This window comes from Mastomys coucha, unplaced genomic scaffold, assembly GCF_008632895.1.
Source record: "Mastomys coucha isolate ucsf_1 unplaced genomic scaffold, UCSF_Mcou_1 pScaffold22, whole genome shotgun sequence".
NCBI lineage: Eukaryota > Metazoa > Chordata > Mammalia > Rodentia > Muridae > Mastomys > Mastomys coucha.
In genome coordinates this window covers 176,244,242-176,266,468 of record NW_022196905.1, presented here as the reverse complement: position 1 = coordinate 176,266,468, position 22,227 = coordinate 176,244,242, and the positions used below count along the sequence as shown (strand labels likewise).

Genomic DNA, 22,227 nt, shown 5'->3' with positions numbered 1-22,227 from the left:
TCTCTATGTGTGTGTGTGTGTGTCTGTTTGCCTGCCTGCCTGTCTCTATCTCTATCTGTGTGTGTATACATATATATATATATGTGTGTGTGTGTGTGTATACATATATGTGTGTATACATATATGTGTGTATACATGTATACATATATATGTATACACACACACACATGCATGTGGAGGTCAAAACTCAAAGGACAACCTTGGCTGTCATCTCTCCTTTCCACCTTGCTTGAGACATGGTCTCTGGTTCATCATTGCATGTTCCAGACTAGGTGTCCAGGGAGCTCCCAGGGATTCTCCTATCTCCACCACCCATCTCACTGTAGAAGGGCTGGGACCTCACACAGAAACCACCATATCATCCAGCTGTATTTGGGATCTGGAGATCCACAATCAGGGCTTTGCCCTAGTGCAGAGATCTGAGTGTAGACTGAGCCATTCCTCCAGCCCTGTCCCTGCTTCTTGGCAGCCTTCTCAAGCCTTGAACAAATTGCACACAGAGATGCCCTGCTTTTGTTGGCCCCATACATTTGCCACATTTGCTGACTCTAAGTTTCATAGGCTCACGAACACACACAGGACAAGGAGCTCTTCGCACTATGATATGCGTGACTCATGCTCCCATTAGGAGAAGGCTGCTGGGAATGGATCGCCCCATGGATTTCAGATTTCTTTTGGTGGGAGGAGGGGAAGGAGGGAGGCTGGGAGGGAAGGAGATTGAACAAAAATGGAAGTATATTCTGTGCATGCCCAGCATCGAACTTCTTTAATATTAGACAAGCTGATTAGTGGTGAGAATCCAGGCGATGGTGTAACATGAAAGACAGGGGACAGGAAGCAGGCTCTAGTTGATCAAACTGAAGCAAAACAGAGAGTCACTGCATGGAGATTCTGTTCTCAAAGTGTTCCTGTTGAATTGTTTTGCTGTAACAAAAAAAGAATTAACAGGAAGGTTGCTTGAGGTTTTTAATTTAGTGACTCTCATCTGAGACCAACTACATCTGACAGCAGCCTGACTTTTTAAAACGCAAACGCTGCACTCAGATTTATTAATTTTTATGTTATGAATATTTAAATATCACCATCCCAATGGTATCATTTTACATGGTGCTAATGCACTTACATTTTTAATGAAATGAGTAGTCAAACCATTAGAAATAAAATATTGGTAGGAACTGTTAAATTCATTGATTGGAGGAAGAAAGTTATTGTGCTGGCAATCAGAGTATTTAGAAAAATGAATAGACACCAAATGGCCTAATTATTGATGCCCTTTGACATCCAGGAAAACATTATCCAATGTATCTCCTTCCCGTTATGAGAAATTGCTTTTTCACATATCCAAAGAAAATTATCACTGTAAATCAACTTGTAGGAAATGTGAGCCCCAAAACCAGCAGGAATAGTTAACTGTTTAGTTCCTGCTGCAAAATGACCCCGTAAGTGGGTAATTTTCTCTTTCCTTCATGTCTCAGTGTGGGCTTATTGGGGTTTCTCCACAAAATACCGTAACTCAAATTGAATACGTTACCACTAAATTCCAAGGTATGGCTGTGCTTTTGAAGATGTGAACAAAAGTCATTGGAAAGCCACCTTCAAGACTCTTTGTTTGAAGATCCCTCAAAGTCTTTCTAAGTGGATGAATTATGGGTAAAACAAACCTTGGCCCTCGCTTTCTGAGTGCAATTTTCTGTTTGCTTGCCTTAAGTGAGGCACACCTTCCTCCCCATCAAAGGCTTAGGCTTAAGTGGTGGGGATGGCTGCAATTCTCAGCCCCTTTCAAGCCAGTAGAGCTGTAAACAGGGCCATTCTCTATCTGCTGTGGGGTAATAAATTCCTTTCTTCAGTGCAGGAACTGAACAGCAGAAAGGGCAAATAGCATTATTGCCCATCTGACAGACCACTGAGTTCAGATTCCTTCCTGAATATTGTTCCCACGGCAGAATGATGAACGAGACATGCATGGAATTCATCCCAACAGGGAGTTCCATTATGGATCCTATGTTATGCACAGTGCCTGGACCTCAAGAGAAGAGAAAAGATGAGGGGAGAGGAGGCAAACTATTGGCACCTTGTGGGCAGGAATAGAGAGCGGAGGAGACAGAGGCCTGAGGACACAGGACAGAAAATGGTTAAAGCAATATGCTGGGAAGGCTGAGGATGTGGGGAAGAGGCAGGACACAGGGAGCAAGAACATCAAGCTGAGGAAGAAGGTTTAAGAAGCAGCCCACGAACGCCCACTGAATGCAGCACTCTCCAAAACCCTATCACCATGAATCACGCATGAGGTTTCAGAAGTGTGGAAGTGTGGATTGATTCAGTGGTCCAGGGCGAGGTCTGCAAAGTCTCCATCACAAAGGTGGCATTGGCGCTTGGTGGGCCAGACCACACACACTGAGTAGCCAGACCAGAGGATCCCGGTTTCGTCATGTGGGAAAGTGAATCATGTCTGCGGCAACGAATGAATGATTTATTGTCAGGTGTGTATCCAGCACTCTGCTAAGCACTACAGAGTTTAAAGGATTCTGCACGCCCTTCTGTGCCTCCTGTCCAGGCACTTAGTCTTTTACGGGAGATAAGACATGCAAACACAGACCCACTGGAGTAAGGCTGAGAAGGCTGTGGGTTACAGTGACTACGTGTAGCCGGAAGGTTTAGGGAACAGAGGAGGACCTGCCCAAGCATGCCAGGGCTTAGACATGCAGAAAAAGACGGGAGTGGCTTTAAACCCAAAATGAACATGGGTGGGGGGGAGAGTTCAGGAGCCAAAGAACCCAGAGACCTTTGTGAGCATTAGTACTTCAAGCTACACATTCACCTCTCTGTGGTTGAAAGGGAAAGGTTACACGTTGTAGTTTAGGCATGTATCTGTAGTCTCTACAGCCACTGGCACATTGACAGATATCTTACCCATCATTCTAATAAGGGACTGACTTGTCAAAGCTGTCCAGTGAGCCTCAGAGTTACACTAGGTGTTAATGGTCCTCAACACAGGCATTTGGATTCCAAAGATGAAAAATTAAAAAAAAAAAAAAAGACACCAATTATAACAGTGGGAAAAATGCAATAATGATTGATTGCACCATGGAAAACATAAACAAGATACTCATCTTTTATTGCTTTTGTTACTAAATGGGCCAGGTTTTAAAGTAATGCTTCCTCTCCCACCATCCTCTTAAAGGAACATGGTGCTAAGTTCAGATTCTGGACTGTGAAGATTGTATAGAAACAAGCCTTAGCAGCTTTGGGAAGACCTAACCCACTATAGTTGAATCAGAATTTGCCAGAGGGCTTCTGTGACAGCATAGGCTAGAGCTACACTGCATCAGCCACGTTATGGGATGTGTCAAACATGGCTACCTTAGTGTCAGTGTCTACCGCTCTCACAGGAGTGGTAATGATCAGAAATGTACATAGCACAGGGCTCAGAAGCCTGGGAAGTCCACGGTGAAGGGACCACCCCTGGGAAAGGACCCATTCACTGAGCCATGCATGGCAAAATGTAAAGGTGCATGGCAGGGAGCGAGGGAGAAGGCCAAACTCATTGGCATAGCAAACTCGCTCTCATGATAAGGCCACTGTCCGTGTGACCTCTGAACTTCAGCCTCTCTAACATAGTCTCCACTTCTGAAGACAAGTGACTAAGGTCAAAAGTCCCTTTGATGATGGACCAGCAAAAGCCAACCGGATCTAAGATGGCTGCCAAAGAAAGAAAGCGTCAGAGGGCCTTTGCCTTACTATGATACTTTTTCATCCTAAGGGCGCAGCTACCAGTGCCCATGACATTTTCATCCTAAGGACGCAGCTACCAGTGCCCATGACAGAAGCACCAGACTATAAAAGGAGCAGAAAGAGGCGGTGCCTGAGTCCCAAGACTCCCCGAATACTCAGGAAAATGTATGGACTTTCTCCCCTTCGTTGGCCTCTCCAGACCTTTCTTTTGCTCTCTGCCTGTGATTCTTCACTCCTAGTAAAGTGAGAAGGTGACTTGCAAGCCACATATCACTTACTCCACTATTTTGTCACTGAAGAATGTTGCTTCCAGTCGGTCCCCCGTCATGGTTTCATCTTTGGCTACAGGCCACCAAATGGACAAATATATATCCCTCTTAGGAGTTCCTTTTGTAGGGGGAGGGGTTCAGTGAATTATGGTTAAGAATGGTGGTGACACGCACCTTTAATCCCAGTACTTGGTAGGCAGAGGCAGGTGAATCTCTGAATTCCAGGCCAGCCTAGTCTACAGAGTGAGTTCCAGGACAGCCAGGGCTACACAGAGAAACCCTGTCTGGGTGGGTGGGGTGGGAGGGAAGAACTGTAATGTTAACCGGTTCCCAACAGCAGACTTCCATTACTCCAATCAGCTCTTACAAGTCTCATCACTTGCTGGGAGAGATTATGTTTCCAGTAGAATCAAACCAGGGCGCTTGGTAAATCAGCCAGGCCTAGAAACAATAATTTCTGGAAAGAGGACACTCTCCCCAAAGAAAGACTGATTCTTCGACTGCACCATGAAAACTTAGGAGGGAACTGGCAGGTGGCCCTGAGGAAGGTCTTCTCAGAGGCGACAGCTCTTGCAGGCTTAAATCCTTGTGTTGCGAAGGAGATGTATGGCAACTCTGTGGTTTCACACAAAGTCTCATAGCTCACCCCTGTAGCAGCCAGTTTTTTAAAAAATCATCATTAATTTATTATACTTATTAATATTTATCAGCAAATAGATTGTTTAATTAGACAATTACTTATTAATTTATTGTTTAATTAAATAAACTATTATTAAGTAAATTGTGTTTATTAATATTCATTAGATATTATTATGAAGCTAATTACAAAATTTGAAATTTAATAATAATTGGTAAATAACTGGTAATAATAATAACTGATAAATACAGTTTAGGATCTTTCTCACATCCACTTGTTTTCTTTACAGTTAGGATTGCTCTCTCTGCTTCAGTTGTAGTCTCAGGATCCTCGTTTCACAAGGACATGGAAGTCAGCAGCGTAGACACTTGTCAGAAGCCTGGACACAGACAGACGTCGAAGACATCAACAGACAGGTTCTGGTGGGGAGCGGACAGAGACTTTGGCATGTGTTTGCTTTGGGAGAGGTGTCAGGGAACTTTGGGCTCCTTCAAGATTAAGTTACATGTGATATTATCCCTTAAGAAAAAGCCTGGTGACTTAAACCCCCAAATAAGCTAATATAATGTGCTGTCGAAAGTCTTAGAATTATTCATACTCTTATTTAATAACTCACTTCTAGGAAGGCACTCCAGGGATATAATCTTAGGTTCAGAAACAGAGGCAAGTAGTCATTTGCTTAAATAAACAAACAAATAAATAAATAAACAAAATTAGAAATAATTTGTTGAAACCTTAGGGTAATGTTCACAAAATGAAATACCATAGAGCAAGTAATGCTTGCATATGAATGACGTCAGTGGGGTGAGGAACTAACTGCTCATAGACTTTGAATGGAGACAAAGTTGAAAATAATCCAAACAGTGTGATCCAACCCTGTAAAAACTGCAAAGAAAGTGGGAAAATACACTAAATACTGACACAATTTTTCTGTTTAAAAAAAAAAAAAAAGGTAGAATTGTGAGATCCAGAATACTGTTACCTCATTTTCTAAGTTACCTTAAGTTGTCAAACCTACAAAGCAGAATGAATACCTGCCTGTCACTCCAGAACCTAAGGAGCTGAAGCAAGAGAATGTTTGAGGCCAGCCTGGGCTACATAGTAAGACCATGCTTCGAAGAAAGAAGAAAATGGAGTTCTTTGAAAGTCAACCTCCTATAAAACCTAAAATACTAAATCAGGGGATAACATATGTTAGAAGGCAGGCATGGAAGGAAGGCACTGTCCTGGGTGGCTTTTGGGCAACTTGACACGGGTAGAGCTAGCCGGGAAGACCTTCTATCAGGTTGCCTAGAGACAAGTTCATAGTACATTTTCTCCATTAATGATTGGTGTGGGTGGGCCCAGTCACAGGAGTCCGTGTCATCCTTGGAAAGGTGGTTAGCCCTGGGGTGTATAGGAAAGGAAACTGAGTAAGCCAGGGAGCCACATTCTTCCTTGGTGTCTGCTCCGCTTCCTACCTTCAGGTTCCTGTCTTAAGTTCCTGAACAGACTTCCCCTTCACTGTGAGATGAAAAAGCCCTTTTTTCCCCAACTTGCCTTTACTCTTCGTGTTTAATCATGGCGGCAGAAATCAAATTGAGACAGGCCAAAAATTCACAAAGACCCTTTCCTTCCAACAGTTCAAGATCCAATAAGGAAAGAAGATTCAGGCAAGTAATTTCAAAATGATGTAATAAGAAGCACATTAGGGTTGGAGAGATGGCTCAGCGGTTAAGAGTACTGACTGTTCTTCTGAAGGTCTTGAGTTCAAATCCCAGCAACCACATGGTGGCTCACAAGCATACGCAGTGAGATCTGATGGCCTCTCCTGGTGCATCTGAAGACAGCTATAGTGTACTTAGATATAATAATAAATAAATAAATCTTAAAAAAGAAAGAAAGAAAGACATTATGTATGCCAGGCATTGTGGCGTATGCCTATGATCCCAGAACCTGGGAAACTGAGAAAAAACTATGAGTCTGACTGAGGCCAGCCTGGGCTTCACCATGGAATTCTGCTGTAAAAAATAAGGGCTGGACTGAAAAGATAGCTCTGTGCTTAAGAGCACTGGCTGTTTTTCCAGAGGATGTGGTTTGGTTCCCAGCACATACAAAGAGGCTCAAAACCATCTCTAATTCCACTTCCAGGAGATCTAGTGCCTTTTGCTGGCCTCCCTGGGTACCAGGAAAGCACACAAGTGGTGTGCAAGCATACATGCAGCAAAACAGCCATTCTCATGAAATAAAAACTTAAAAGTGAAAACTAGTATAGTCAGTGGTTGAATGCTTGCATAGTGTGCATAAGGCCCTGGGTTTAATGTCCAACACCACAGAAAGGGGAGAGTTATGAAAGGCGGCAGTGTGTATTACAGCATCTGCCATTGTTTGAGTTGGAATTATCCCATGAAATCCTACATGCTAAAGGCTTGGTCCCTAGCCCACAGAACGGCTGAGAAGTCTAGAACCTTTAGGAAGTGGGCTCTAGTGGGTGGACGTTACATCACTGGGGGTGTGGTCATGAAGGGGATGCTGAGGTCCAAGCTGCTTTCTGCCTCTGCTTTCTGTGTGAGACGAGGTGACTGGGTCTCTTCTGCCGTGCCTTGGCATCACAGCCCAAAGTGGCAGGGACAAGTAATCACGGGGTTGAAACCCCAAAAGCCATGAAACAAAATAAACTGTTCTTCTTCAGTTGATTACCTTAACCTGCGGTGTTTTGTCACAGCGGTAGGAGGCTAAGGCGAGGCCTTCACAGAATAAAGAAAGAACTTTTGTCTGGGGAGGTTTCTATCTCCATATTTTTATATCTCTGTGTAATCATCTAATGTATTGGAAAAACAGTGCTGCAGATCTGTAACTGCAGACAGTTGCCCAGGAGAACAAACTTAGGGTAGGGCCATTTCTTATTTAGAAATTTGGGTCCCAAACAAGCATAAAACAGCCCATCTCCACATGTAGCATTACTCAGATAAAAAGTGGGTTTCATCAAAGTGTCTACGAATGCAGCAACTACCCATATATCCAAGCAGAACGAGCATGTGCTCACTACAATCTTGTACCAGCCAGCAGGCTTATAAGAACAAGAGGGGCTTCCGAGCCCCTCCCCCTTCTCCACAGCCTTCCTCCGTCAGAATCATTCTGTCTTTTACTCCCAACCCAAAGATCAGTATCTTAGCAGCAGGGTTTGCACAAGATGTCATACACATCGGGGCAGAAAATGCCCCCAAAGTCTTCCCCAGTATGCCAATATGGGCATTCTTCCTTTAAATCTATTTGTGGCTTCCCAGCTCCCCAGCCCCCCACCCCCAAACTCTTTCCTGCCAAGAGTTTTGAGCCAAGCCACAATCAAGGCCTAGAGTTGACGAGTTGACTGGTGGCCCAGAGAAGCACGGAGTCATTCGACTGCATCCACGGGCCACTCACGTGGACGGAGAACTGGGTTGGTCAGCCACAAGCCCCTGGAGAGTTTTCAGACTCGCCCTCTAGCTCACCCCACACAGCAGAAAGATAGTCCCTGGTCACCCTAGCTGTTTCAGTAATGAGCGGGGGGGGGGGGGGGGGGGAGCCAAACTTGTTTCTTTTCTAATTATTCATGGCTAAACAGAACAAAGGCAACTTCAGCCAAATAGGGAAAAGGCAGTACCCGCTCACAAGGTAGGAGGCATTGGAGGAAGGCTGTTCTGAGGAGCTCTGGTTTTGTCCATCTTGATGAACTCTGACCCTTGCTCTTTGTCCTTTGCCCTTAGCCCTAGGAACTGGACAGTCTCAGACAGAGGGCCTGTTCACAGTAAAGAGAATAGAAAGGAATGTTACTTTCAAATCACAGGGGTTGTCGGGCAGCTGGCTCATCTGTGGAGAGAAAATTCCAAAAGCCAAAAGATCCAGTGTCTCAAAGGTCCCCACTCTGACCCAAAGAATTTCCTCCAGAAGGTGTGCTCCTCTGCACAGGGACTTGGGCGCTGCCTGGTGGGTGCCCCTTCCGATGCAGGATGCCCTAGAAGTTAGAAGCAGGGAAGGAAAGAGGCCCTGAGGCCAGGGCTCCCCACAGTTCACCCTGGCTGCTTTCTTTTTGGTGTAGCCCAGCTGGGTCTGCATCAGACCGAAGCGACGATGTTCCTCCCATCGTGCCATCTCTGCATTTGCAATGGCCGACAACAACGCCATAGCAGTGAGATTCCCCTAGGACCCGCACATTGCAAGGAGAATTGGCAGACCCAGGAGGGATTTTTCTTTTCATCAGTCTCTCGGCTGCGATGACTTCTGAGTGGCAGTGTTCTGTGGAGTTTTCCTTTCCTTTGGATATTTTTCTTGATCATCTGATAATAATCCTAAACTGTTTAATAATTGGGAAAGAAATATAATAGCCATGACTGTGGTTTACCTCTCTCTCTAGGGACCTCAGCAAAATACAAATGTGAGCTCAACTCATAACAAAGTAGTGGGAGAAGATAGCAGAAGAGTGTAGAAGATGTAGGGAGAATGGAAACTAGATTTCTGCATGTCTCATGGAAAGTTGTGCCAGCACAGTCCAGAGTCGGGGTGGGGGGGTGCAGGGAGGGTGTAGGGGCAGATTGGAGAGAGAGAGAAGACTGGCCAGTGAAATCCAGACGTCCCCTGTTTCTGACTGTCCCTATCACAGTGCTGGGGTCACAGGCACGTGGTGCTATTGTCCAGCTTTTTCGTGAGTGCTGAGAATCCAAACTCGGATTCCCCTGCTCCTATGGCAAGTGCTTCAAACACCAAGCATCTCCACAAGGCTTCTTATCATTTCTTTAGGCTCTCCTCTAGTCTCTCATAGAATGTGCACTAGTCTATTGTGAACTCTCACCACTCTATTGTACTGCACAACATCAGAACCCATTCTCTCTCCCAGGTTGATTGGTATCTCCAGACCTTAAGAGTACTAACGGATCAGGTATGCTCAGTCAGCAGAGACAATGGAGAGGAATTCGCCTCCCAAGAAAGCCCGTCCAGGAAGTGTCTACACTGGAACCAAGAATCAAGCAGCCGAGAGCGAAAGCAAGGTAGACTTCAAGCCAAACTAAACTTCTCTCATCCTAAAGAGGCTTCTGCATCCCCTTGGCCGGACGATTTACCATCTCTGACATCTGATATGTAGAGGGAGGATACTTCTACTTCTACTAACAACAGCTTGGAAGTCTAGTTGCAGAGACTCTGATGTCTTTTTCTGGCTTCTAAGGGCACTGCCTATACATGGTAAGCATAAGACAGTCAGGCAGAGACACAAACATACAGACATGCAGACACACATATACATGCACAAACATATATTTAAAAAGTAAATTAAACTTGAAAAAAGTTTCCTAGTTAAAAAGAAAGCAAGAGAACAAAACAGTTTGCAAACTGCCGTTGCAGGGGCATGCACCCTTATGTGAGATAGGAAGGCACTCCCTGAAGAAGCAACGAGATGGGCTGGCTTATATGGAGAAAGTCCCCAACAAGATCCCCAATTGGGTCAACCTATGCAAATGAGACATGCGGGCTTCCTCCACTCCAATTGGCTAGTGTTATTTAAATGAAGGAGCAATTGTGCTCATTTCTGATTGGTTGAGATTTACATACAACTATAGGTTTCCCAGGTTGTATCAGGGCAGTTGACAGCTGTTGATCTTGGCATCTGAAACAGGAATTTGCCCAGAATGCAAAGTTGTTCTGCAATTCTTCCAGGAATCCAGTTACCTGAGTGACCCCACAATCCGCAAACGGCTCCAGGGATCTATTCTAAATGCTAACTGGCATCCTTCTTAGAGACTCCATTCCACTTAAAGTTCACAATCCCAAATGGGAATAACCAGAAATCTTGTCACTTGGTATGATGACTGACTGTATCACTAAACATCTACAGCACAGGCTGTGTACAAAACATAAGGGATTTCTAGTGCTCTGTGCAGCACTTGAAAGTTAGATACTTATTTATGAATGGAGTTGATTGGGACTCATGTTAGAAGGCCATTGTGGTAAACATATTATCAGGATGGCCTACTTTAGGGTGCCAGAAGAGTCTGCTAGCCTGAGCACATTTCGGTCACCCTTAGCATACTTAGAAGCCACGATCTGTGACCTACACAGCACCAATGTCAGGCTTATTAAGAAATTTAGTAAGGCAATATTTGTAAGGACATGAACCTTAAGCCCACTATGTCATTATGTTATCCAACAGCAATTGTTTGGTGCTAAAATTGTTCCTAGCTGAAAGCTAGAAAAGGTCAGAGATATTAGTAACCCACACAGAGCCCTGGATGGGTTGCTGTGCATGTATTGCTGATAGCTTTGTAGTAGGCATGGCCCGTGGAAGCACTGAGCCATCTTCTGCTGTGTTTCATGGCCTTTTGGTAGATCCATTGAGGAGGTTCAGAGCTAGTAAAAGCTTTTTGAATTGTTGAGATGAATTGATTTGTTCATGTGGTCTAACACAAAAACCTTCATATCTATCCTCCCCAAACTAGACTATCCACAATAAACTTTAGAATATTTATTTTGAAGGATATTGGTAAGAAATGTAAGATTCAATTTACTCATTTCTAAAGAAATTACCTCTAAGAAACTCATTTTGTAGGGTGCAGTCGGGGCCACCTCACTATGCTGGAATGAGCTCTCAGATATGAAAAAGTAATAGATTCAATGACATTCTAAAAAATGTCAATTTAAAGAGGGATGGCAAGGAGCATATTTCAAACACAATGAGAAGGAAATAGTACTTCTGAGTTTACCTTTATCACTTAATCCTGGCGGGATAAAGGAAGAAATATCAATTGATGTTATTGAAGGTAGGCAAAACAATACTGAAAACCTACTGCGACAATATTGAAGTAACAGAGTTGTCAAGGTGAAGCACTCTGTCTGGCTTCAGAACCCACATAGTGAGAGGAGACACTGGCATCAAACTCATAGGGAAGGGTCTTAGGTTTTCAGACTCCTACTAGGGAAGAACTGAATTATGACATATGTTATTCATTCTGCATTCTTTATGTCAAAGATCATCAGTAATATATATATTTACATTGAACTTTCTTGTATGAGCAGTCAATAAAAACAAAGCCTGTATGTCAATTTTTTTCTTAAATCTAGTCTCTTTCACTCTAGTCTGTTGACTCATTGCTAGATTGGGTGGTGACTTTTAAACTTGGCTTGAAAGTCTCTGAACTTGAGGGAAGACCAACCAAACTAATAGTAGAGGCTGCGCATATGACTTCAGTAGTGGCATTCTGCTTGCCCTGGGCATTGGCACTGAATGAATAGATAGTCTTGGATATGAAGCTTTGTCATCAGTGCCCTGTGGCCCAGACATATGGAGATCTTGGTTGACTACGTGAAATATCAATTACTCCTATACTTTGTCTTTGACACCTTTGGGTTGGGTATCCCTGAGATACAGGAATGTCATTTGAAAGAAAAGTGGCATCCATCAAGAAGGCAATACTTGGCAGGCATTAATCTCAGCACTTGGGAGGCAGAGGCACATAGATTTCTGAGTTCAAGACCAACCTGGTCTACAGAGTGAGTTCCAGGCCAGCCAGGGCTATACAGAAAAACCCTATCTTGAAAAAAAAAAAAAAAAGGAAGAGGAGGAGGAGAAGAAGAAGAAGGAAAAAAAAGAAGGCCATACTCAGCTTCCTACTCATAGAATGAATGGGTGGGAACTGAGTGAAACAATAAGATAATAACATACACTTTGTTCTATAGTATACAATAGACCTCAAGTCTATAGAATTGAGCCAACCACAACTCTTGACTAGTAAACACTGCCATCCTGGCTTTCTCTCAGTGTGCGAATGGATTGTCTAATTATTTGGAGACATGAGTACAGTCATAATCCAATGACACACTGCGAAGGGGAGACGGGACGGTGCCGTTAACATCTCCCGTCCAGGTGCTGGGCTCTGCTGTTTGCAGACACTCTGACTTCAACTCTTGCACAGTTGTCCCAGGGTAACCTACATTGCATCTCACACCTCAGCCTCTTACACCCATTACTGTAAACTGCCTGGTCTGAAATAGAATTTCTGTGAGTGACAAGAACATTTCGGAGTAATATTCTCAGGTGGTTGGGTGGTTTGATGTTGGGCAACTTTCAATTTTCACAGCTGAACTTTAAAATCTCATTAAAGCAGCTTTTTGTTGCTATTTGCTGGATTTAAGTCAGCAGCGATTCGCCAAATGAGCAGGCACAGCGGGCTGTCTCTCCTGGCAAGCGTAATAAACACCTACAAAGAATATGATCAAGATGGAAAAGTGTGATTTCAGAACGAAAGCGGTGAGCTCCTCGGTGAGAATTGTCTTTATCAGGCCTGACTGATCTTTATAGGTGGGTGACTTTGAAGGCAAGAGACACCTTTCTTCTCTTCCATCAATGGGAGTGTTTGCATTGGCAAAAACCTTGGATGGGCAGATTGCTAAAAAGTTTGGAAATTTCAGTGTCTGATGCAACCTGGTGTCCTGAATAAGTTTGATGGGGGCGGAGAGGGAGAACCGGCCTGAAAAAGATCTCTTCAACAACTCTGAGTGGCTCTGTCCCCTAGCCGTCCTTTACCTAGCCTTTTCAACATTTTTCTTAGCACCTACCTAGAAGAATTACGGGGCAGTACTAAAGTGGTCCCTACCTGTGGCATACAATCTAGTGGCTGGGACACTGCTTGGTGGATGCCAGCAAATCAGATAGTGGCTCACAGTCCCAGAGTCCTCCATAGAAGGAAGGCAAAGTTTCCAAAAGTATTGGACTTCAAAGAAGAAGGGGGCTATAAAAAAGCACAAGGCAGGGAGGGACACGTGCTACAAAGAGAGCTGAAGAGCTTCAGATATGACCTGTAGATTGTGAACAGGGACATGCAAAGGGCTCCTGGGTCAGGAAAGAGCAAGAAGGCCCCAGAAGCGGAGACAGGAAGATGTGGAGAAAAGGCTCGTGAGTAGTATGTTCACCTACCATGCAGGGAGCCCTGGGTTTCATCTTTATACCACATAAACTAGGTCTGGTGGCCCATGCCTGTATCCCTGGCACTCCGGATGGAGACACTAACCCCTGTAGAAGTTCAAGAATATTCTTGCCTATGCAATGAGCGTGAGGTCAACTTGGGTTTCATAAAAGCTTTTCTAAAGGAAAAAAACGAGGAAAGGAGGGAGGGAAGAGGGAGGGAAGGAAAGGAGAGAGAAAAGAAGAAAACATTTATGTCTTTAATTTACTGTGAAAAGAGCAAATATGAGGAACAAAGGAGACCGGCTGCTGGAAGCGCTTTTGAGCTCCACATTGTTAGGCTCCTTCTGTGCTCACTGGCAGATGCTCAAGGACTCCAGGCTTTCCCTGGCTCAGCAGACAGTCTTCGCTTGGAGACTGGCTCTCACCTGGGCTCCTCTCCACCAATCTTTTGTTCCTCTCTAGAGCCATGTCTGTGCATAAAAGGGACTCCGTGGACTGTCTCTGTTTGCTAGAAGGACCTGTCTCCAAGAGTAGAAATCCATCCTGTCAAAGCAAGCCTGTAAGGAAGAGATTCGAGGACTTAGAACTCTAGGTTCTTTGAAGAGTCTACAGTCGCCTTGTTCAGAGTCCTAATTTTGTATTAGGGAGTCTTAAATGCTCTCTGGCAGACAGGCAGCCTACTCTTCGAATCTCCAGTTCTTTCTTCTTAAGAGTGACTCAGAACTCACCCTGTACACATCTTGATTTCAGGACTCCAATGAGTAGCATTCAAGGACATTAATAAGCAAGAACTGGTTTGCATTAACTGGTACAAAGCCCCTGTTCAGCCCTGAGGGCAACAGGCGGGGGAAGGGGGGGTCCCAGTATCTGTCAGACCTTGCCTGGGTTGGTAAGGAAAACAAGCCACTATTCGGCCTGGCTAGCTGTTTATGTTGGGGACAGAGCGCTCGGCTTGCTGGCTTGCTCTGCACTGGCTGCTCAGGGGCTGCAGTGGGGGAGCTGCCGACAGGCTCAGGCAGTGGATAATGTGAGCATTCATTCTCTCCAGCTGCTGTTTGCATAGCACTCCTGTGTGGAGGAGAAGGGACAGGGTGAGAGAGCAGAGAAAGAAAGGGCTATGAAGGCCACTTGGTAGAAGCCAGCCTCACCAGCCTTCCAGGCCACCCTGTAGGGAAGGTCACTCTCGGGGAGTTGAGACACAGTGTCTGCTGGGCAATGTGAACTTTTGTTGCCCAGCTTGCCCAAGTCTATAATAAGGCTAGTTAAACATTTCTAGCATTACCAAATATCCTTCATGATATCACCCCCACCTCCCAAAGAGCTAAGTAAGGGTGGATAGACCCAATGCCCTTCAATCAGCTTGGATGCTGTTCAACCTCTTCTATCCTGTACAAAAGAGCTGGGTCAGTCACTTTGGCCAGTCACTCCCTCTGCCACCTACTGATAAGAGGCCCAACTAGGAGTCCCTGACCCATTCCCAACCTCACCAGCATGAACATAACCTTGGAGTAGTTATATAACTGTTCTGGTCTTCTGTTGCCTCACTTTGACTATGGGCATGGTAACCAGTGCCCCACCTCCTGGGGTGACTGTACAAGTAGGATGAGCAAATATCTGAAAGGCAGGACATCCCCCAGGGAAGAAGTTGGCAAGCATTTATGCAAAGTTTATCTAAGTAGTGAACTATCTAAGTTGGGAACTACAATCAGGACTCAGTTGAATGTTCTTTTTGTGGTTTTTTTTCTTCTTCTAATTGTATATTCCTTGGAGACCCTGACAGTTTTTGTCAACCTCATGAATGGCACAGAAACCCACAGACAGGCCTTGACACACAGGTCATAGTCTCCCAGGCCTTGCTAAAGACAAGTAACAGTGGAAGCCAAAATTAGGGTGAATGGTTGGGAAAAAACCCTCTAAACCTAAATAAATAACATATGAAGCACACATAAATGTATGTGTTCTGAAGAGTGTCTGACTTTTGGTCCACCCTTGTGACATTATTTGAACCTCCATTCATGTGCCACAGGGGTAGGTTTTCAGCACTGTGGCAAATACCAGAGAGAAACAACTGACCAGGAGTAAGTCCGCTCTTTGGGCTCCCAACTTCAGAGGTTGTTGCCCATGGTTCCTGGGGCCCATGGTGAGGCAAAGCGAAGCATCCTGCTTTGACTGATGCTCATCCATTGGTGGCCAGGAAGCAGAGAAAATCAGGAAAGCATCAAAAATAAGGTGTAACTTCTTAGGGCACCTTCCTCAATGACCCACTTCCTCCAACTAGACCCCACTCCCATCAGACACCATCACATTATGAATCCATGGATGGATGAGTCCTATGAAGAGGTCAGAAACGTCCTAATCCACTCACCTCCTAATGATATGATCCTCCTACTGGGAACCGATGGCATGAGCCTTTGGGGGTCACACTTCACGTCCAGACTATGACAGCCACTTTGTTCCAATAATCCACTCTATAGTCTTTAAGCACATCACAGAATAGACCAGAGCATGTCTCAGTCAAGCCTGGAAGCACCTCGCAGGATAGGTGAAGTTCTCAGCAGGCTCTTCTAGTGTGCTTTCTGCTGTTGTGATAAACACTGAGACCAGAAGCAACTCAAGGAGGAAAGGGTTTAGCTCAACTTCTACCTCCCGATCCCAGCCTGTCACTGAGGGAAGTCAAAGCAGGACCACAAGCAGAAGCTGAAACAGAAGTCATGGGCAAGTGCTACTTACTGACTTGATCCTTGGCTCACATTCAGCTATCTTTCTTTGTTATTGTTGTTGTTGTTGTTGCTGTGTTGTTTTCTAAGACAGGGTTTCTCTGTGTAGCCCTGGCTGTCCTGGAACTTCCTCTGTAGACTCTGCCTGCCTCTGCCTCCCAAGTGCTGGGATAAAAGGCATGTGCCACCATCAACTGGTTCAGTTACCTTTCTTAAACAGCCAGGCTTACTTATATTTGGAACCATACAATGGGACCTTCCTACATCAATTAGCAGCCGCTTGTCTGCAGGTCACCTTGATGAGACTCTCTCAGCTTCCTGGGCTGAGCAGAGGTTTTTAGCCTATCCAGCTTTCAGATGACCATGGTTGAACTACCCAGCCCACGTCTTAAGAAGGCAACCTAATAACTTCCCTCTGTTACAGAACTAACGCCGTAAGTTCTCTTCCATCAGAGAACTCTGTCAACATACTCATACCAAAGCCAACCAACACTCATGGTTACGTAGGGAATGGCTCCCTCTGACTCTAATGACAAGTCGGGTTCTTGCTTCACTATGTATGTCTCTTCCTTCCTAGCCTTGTTCCTAGTTTTAAGATATCAGAAGAGCTTCAGAATATGGAAAATAACAAGGAGTGCCTATTGTATTCTCTTTCCAAACATTTCCAAAGAGAACCAGTGGGTCAGTAACTCTCATCTAGACTCAAATAACGAAAGTATCACACACACACACACACACACACACACACACACACACACACACACACACACGAGGCAGTGCCTACTGAATACCTCTTGCCCTGGTTGCCAAGCACTGAAATACAGTGCAATCAATAATGCAGCTATGTGGCACAAGGTTCTGAGGTGGCAAATGACAGAGACAATGATGGGAGGCAGAGAGGATGTGTGCCTTTTGACATGAGGGCTGAGCCTAGCACATTCACTTCCGGTTTAGTTCCTGTTCATTTTCTAGTACAGCCTCCTCTTGCACAGAGTGTCAGCAGTCCTGGAGGTCACATGCTTCCAGAGCCCCCTTTGCCTCCTCATCTCATCATCCATGACAGTCATTCCCAACCCAGACGACAAGCGCTGTCATTTCTATTTCAATGTTCTCTCTGGATCATGGTCTTCGATTTATTTCATTTTAGGCATGCATCTAGCAGCCTCAGCACGTGGCAGGGCACAGCAGAGAAGAGAGTTGATGCCTCAACACAAGCCATGCCTCCAACATGGAGGAAGAATCCTGGAAATGCCTGATCCTGGACACAAGCAAGAAGCCTAGAGGGCAATACGGGATTTAGTGGCCCTCCCAGGCAAAATAACAAGAAAGTACCAATCACAGAAGGAATCATCTGTGATATTTTCCCTCCTGAGAAAGACAGGACTTTACTTTAGACATGAGAAGCCTGCAAGGTCCGTGCCTAGCAACCATTACACACGCACGCGCACACACACACACACACACACACACACACACACACACACACACACACAATAATGGATAATGGCAGATTCTGGGAGCAGAAGTCCTGGTAAAGTGCCTCAGAAAAGGAACTCAGTGTGGGTTAACAAGCCTCAGAGAAAAGTGTTTTCTGTGGGAATACCGCACAGACATCACTTTCTTAATAAAAGTACAAAGAGAGAAAATCAATGGCAGTGCCTTCCTTTCTGGGAACCATGGAGATGCAGGTTAAAAGCCACTTAGGAAAGAGCAGAGTTTGACAGATCCATGACTCACACTAACATCGGAATGAAAGCTGGATTTAATGGCCCTGTAGCTAAGGTCCTGCGCGACCCAGCCTCAGCTGTTCACTCCAGTCCTTGTCTATGTCACTGTATTGCATGCCCCGCCTGTCTAGTAACCTGCTTATACCTTCGCAATATACTTCTCCCTCCTCCCTTCTCCGTTTCTTCCTCCTTCACCTTTGTGCCTTCTCATTCCCTGTGCTAAAAGGGCCCCTCATAACAGAGCAAACCCCCCACTCTTCTTTCAACACAGTATAAATAATCCCCTGTGAGGCCTCTCCTGACTCTTACGAGCAGTTATTTCTCTCTTCTTCCTTTAAGGGAGTGCACGAGCTTCTGTAACAAAACATATGAACTCCCCAGGAGTTATTTTATGTGTGTCTCTCTTCCCACAGTCTGAGCTCCTGAGCAATAGACGTTGGGCCTCCTTCCTATTAGCTCCCAAGCCTAGCCCAGGGCTTGAGAACAGTAGCCACTTAAAAATGATGAATGACTAGATGAATACATTACTTGGAACTGACCTCAGAAGGCTTCGAGAGCCCAGCAGAGTGATCGGGTACTGTGCTCAGTGATATCCACTATAGGGTCTTCAAAATGATCTGGTGGTGGGCAGGGAGGAAAATATGTTTCCTGTTCATGTTTGTTTATCACAGACTAGCCATGAAAAGTAAGTTTTTCTTGTATTTCATACAAACTGATAGATGCGCATGTATTTAATTTATAAATAACTGCTGTATGTGCTTAAAATGCAGACTATAATTATAAACAAAGGGAAATGCATTCAAAGAGTCAAAACCGGGGAAACATGAACAAATGAAGGAGGAGAATTAGTCTTGTGGACAAGGCAAGAAGGACATCAGTCTTGAACACTAAAGAGAGTCGTGTGTAAGGAGTAAGAGATTAGACAAGTATGGGACTATAGGAAAGAGGTTCCCCTCATGAAGACCTCCCAAGGGACTTCTGTTATTGTCTCCAGTATTAATAAGCTAGGAACCAGCAGTTAGGAGACTGTCAGGCGCGGGTATAGAATAGGAGGCTTACATTCTATAGTGTCCTTCTAGAACTGTTCCCTATTTGTTTGAAGGGCAACAAATCAGGCCTCTGCACCAGGCCTGTCCAGCACCAGCATGCAGCTTCTTAGAAAAGTCTATTTATAGCCTCTCGTTATTGCAGCACGCTGTGCTGTTGCCCTGTAGGTGGCTTGCCAGGTGGTGTGAGCCACTGCTGGGTGAGTGACCATCTCCTGGCTGCTTCCTGTTAGTTTAGGGAGCAGCACAAAGCAGGTGGTTTTGTTTGTCAGTTGAGCAAGCTGCCTGTGCCCTGCCTAGCCTGACCGGCTCCCTTTAAACATTAACCACTTTCTAAAACCCGTGTTTTATGGTTAATGCTGGGGCTGGGGGTGGGGCAGTAGAGAAGGAAGAAGGAAAAGAAAGAAAAAAGGGGAGGGGACCCTCTAACAGTAAGTCATCCGCTTCACAGCCTCTGTTAAGTGTCCCCTAGGCTCTGGAAGCTGGGGACGCCATTTCTATCCTCAGAAACTGACCCCTGGTAAAGGAAACACATCAGAGGCGTAAACGGAAAGAGTGGAGGCGTGTCCACTGCTGAAACTGCTACGCTCTCCAAAGAAGGTTTAATGGAGACAGAAACATATAGAAATCCGAAAGCTACCGGGATCTCTGTTCCCAGCGCAGTGGATCTTAAACTTTAGTAAATACAACAGACTCAGTGGAGCTAATGGTTTGGGGGTTGCTCTTTGCTTTGTCCAGCTCTCTGAGAGATTCCAAGGTAAGTGGTCATGATCACAAGGGGGCGCTGCGCTCCCAACGTAGGAGAAAATGGCATTGGCAACCCTCAGGGACAGAGGAACGGAAGCCAGGAGGCTAGAGAGGATTTAGGGACAGGAAGTGGGAAAGGGACAAAGATTTAGGGACAGGAAGTGGGAAAGAGACAAAACCCAGGCTGCAAACTAGAAAAGATGAACACCCATCACCAGAAGCATTGGGGTCATGCGGCTGGCTGGTGTCTGTGGTTTAGCCTGGCTCCTGGTCCTTAGCATGAAAACCGACTTAGCTAAGCAAGCGCCCAGCTCTCTGAAGGCAGGCTCACTAGACTGAGCGTTGGACAGAAACGCTTCCTTTAGGAGCCAGCTTCTCCCTGGTCACGCCTCCCCTTCCTTACAGAGTTAACTAAAACCCAAGGGACGATGAATTATCTTGGCACTGTCTTCTGCAGCTTCCGTAGTTCTTGGCAGCTCTGGAATCATTACCCAAAGGTTAGACATCCAGCTGTCGGCTGCCTGCTTCCATGAAGAGGAGCTCCGGTGGCCACTAGCGACCTCCTCGTCGTCATCTCCAGATCTTGCTCCATCCTCATTGCATCAAGACCTGTTCCTCTTACACTGAATTCAAGATGCACCGCATCCCTTGGGATGTGAGTGGTTGGACCCAGGCTAGCATCATTTCTTAGCACCTGTTGTGTGTGGCTGCTAAGTCCCGCCCAACCGTTTCTAAGGTGTTCTTTCCCACACTCCTCTCGTGGCTAGGAACCCCACTTGCCCGAGTCAGACAGACTCTCAGCTCTGCTGCCCACCTGCTCTGAGACCTTCCAGCTCTGCCACCACAGACAGGTTCCATCACTCCCTAAGTCAATGTTTCTTCACCTATAAAGTGGAAAAAGAACCATACTTACTGCTCTGGGTAAATAAGCCGAGACTTGTCCAGCATATCAAGCATAACCATCCGTGAATGTTTGCCCTTCTTGTTATGAATATTTATATCCTCACTTTTACTCTAATCCCTACGGGTTTAGCCTAGTAGATGCTAATAATGTTTATTGAATTAGCAATTAAGATATATAACTGCATCCATACATTACGACATTTTAAGAAGGCATGGGCAACTCAATATATCCATTCATACATAAATATTTTATGCCGTTTCCTGTCTGTGAGGATTTGCTTAGAGAGGAATTAATCTAAATAAGCTCAGGCGGCCTCCTCACGCCCCTCTCCCTTTGTGCCTGTCGCTTCAAAGTGTTTCCCTCACTTCTGTGGCCATCTTTATGCCTGCTGTCCTGCTGCTAAAGAGCCAAGCTGGAAAATGGTGGCTATTTAAAAGGACCTTAAACTGTGCCTCTGTCCTCTAGAGGAAATAGCTGCAGGATTCCACCAAGCCTTTCGCTGTGTGAGCTCGGCATATCTTCCTGTCTGTCTCTACCTTGTGAAATGTGGGGGAGCAGGGCTAAATGGACTCCGTGGTCCCCTTTAGTTTCCATGGTCTATGATTATCTTCGTGTGGGTCTGAGTTTTCAAATTTAATTAATATAAATTAATGACTACACAGGCTTCTGAATTTCAATGATTTGAGTTTGTTTTTTTTTCTTTTTCTTCTTTCTTTCTTTCTTTCTTTTTTCTTTTTTTACTGTAGCAGGAACACATTGTCCATTCAGGAGACACCACATCTTGACATTTGAATGGCTCTCTTAGGTGTTGGGTGGGGCAGGAAGCCTCAGCTCCCATCAGCCATGTAAACCTGACAGGAGCAAAGAAGGCTCTACCTTGCATGACCTGGTTGCTAGGCGAGGTTGCTTTTATAGGTTAACTGTACGCAGTGAATTTTCAACTTACTGTATTTTCAAGTGACATTAATAAGTTTATTGAGACCAAACCCTTGTTGTTAAGTCACTGTTGTCCTAATTCCCCAATAAGGAAAGTCTGAGAAAGAAAACCAGTGCAGCAGTTCCTCCTTGCCCTGCCTCATGCTTGCTTTTTAGCTTACCCAGAATGCCTAGAGGTGACTGCAAGACTGAGACAAAGGTCTGGAGACTGGGCTGCCCTTCCTTTGACCTCAGGAGTTTCTGAGGGAAGATAGCAAAGGCAGACTGAGCTTTAATTTAGAAAGAAAGAGAGAAAGAAAGAAAGAAAGAAAGGAGAAAAGAAAAAGAAGCTTCCTAGAGATTCTCACTAAATAATAAAAAATTAAATACGTAGGTGATAAAGTAGTCACAAACTACCAGTTCTTGTTGCTTCTTCTCAGAGAAAGAAGCTGTGAGCTCCTACCTATTCCCAGAGACCACAGTTTAGGGGAGCCTGCAGCCTGCTCCTCCCTGAGATAAGAAGAGCATCCTGTAGCCCCACAATGGTGGCGCAAGCCTTTAATCCCAGCACTTGGGAGGCAAAGGCAGGTGGATCTCTGAGTTCGAGGCCAGCCTGGTCTAC

At 45.2% G+C, this 22,227-nt stretch overlaps 1 long non-coding RNA gene across 1 annotated transcript in view; it reads right to left on the bottom strand.

Moving 5' to 3' along the window:
- Positions 1–738: 738 nt before the first annotated feature.
- LOC116069147 overlaps positions 739–22,227 on the bottom strand; it is a 43,361-nt gene continuing 21,872 nt past the window's right edge. Inside the window, exon 2 of the long non-coding RNA XR_004109874.1 lies at positions 739–924. This is a non-coding gene — a long non-coding RNA (uncharacterized LOC116069147). The remainder of the gene's footprint in view (positions 925–22,227) is intronic.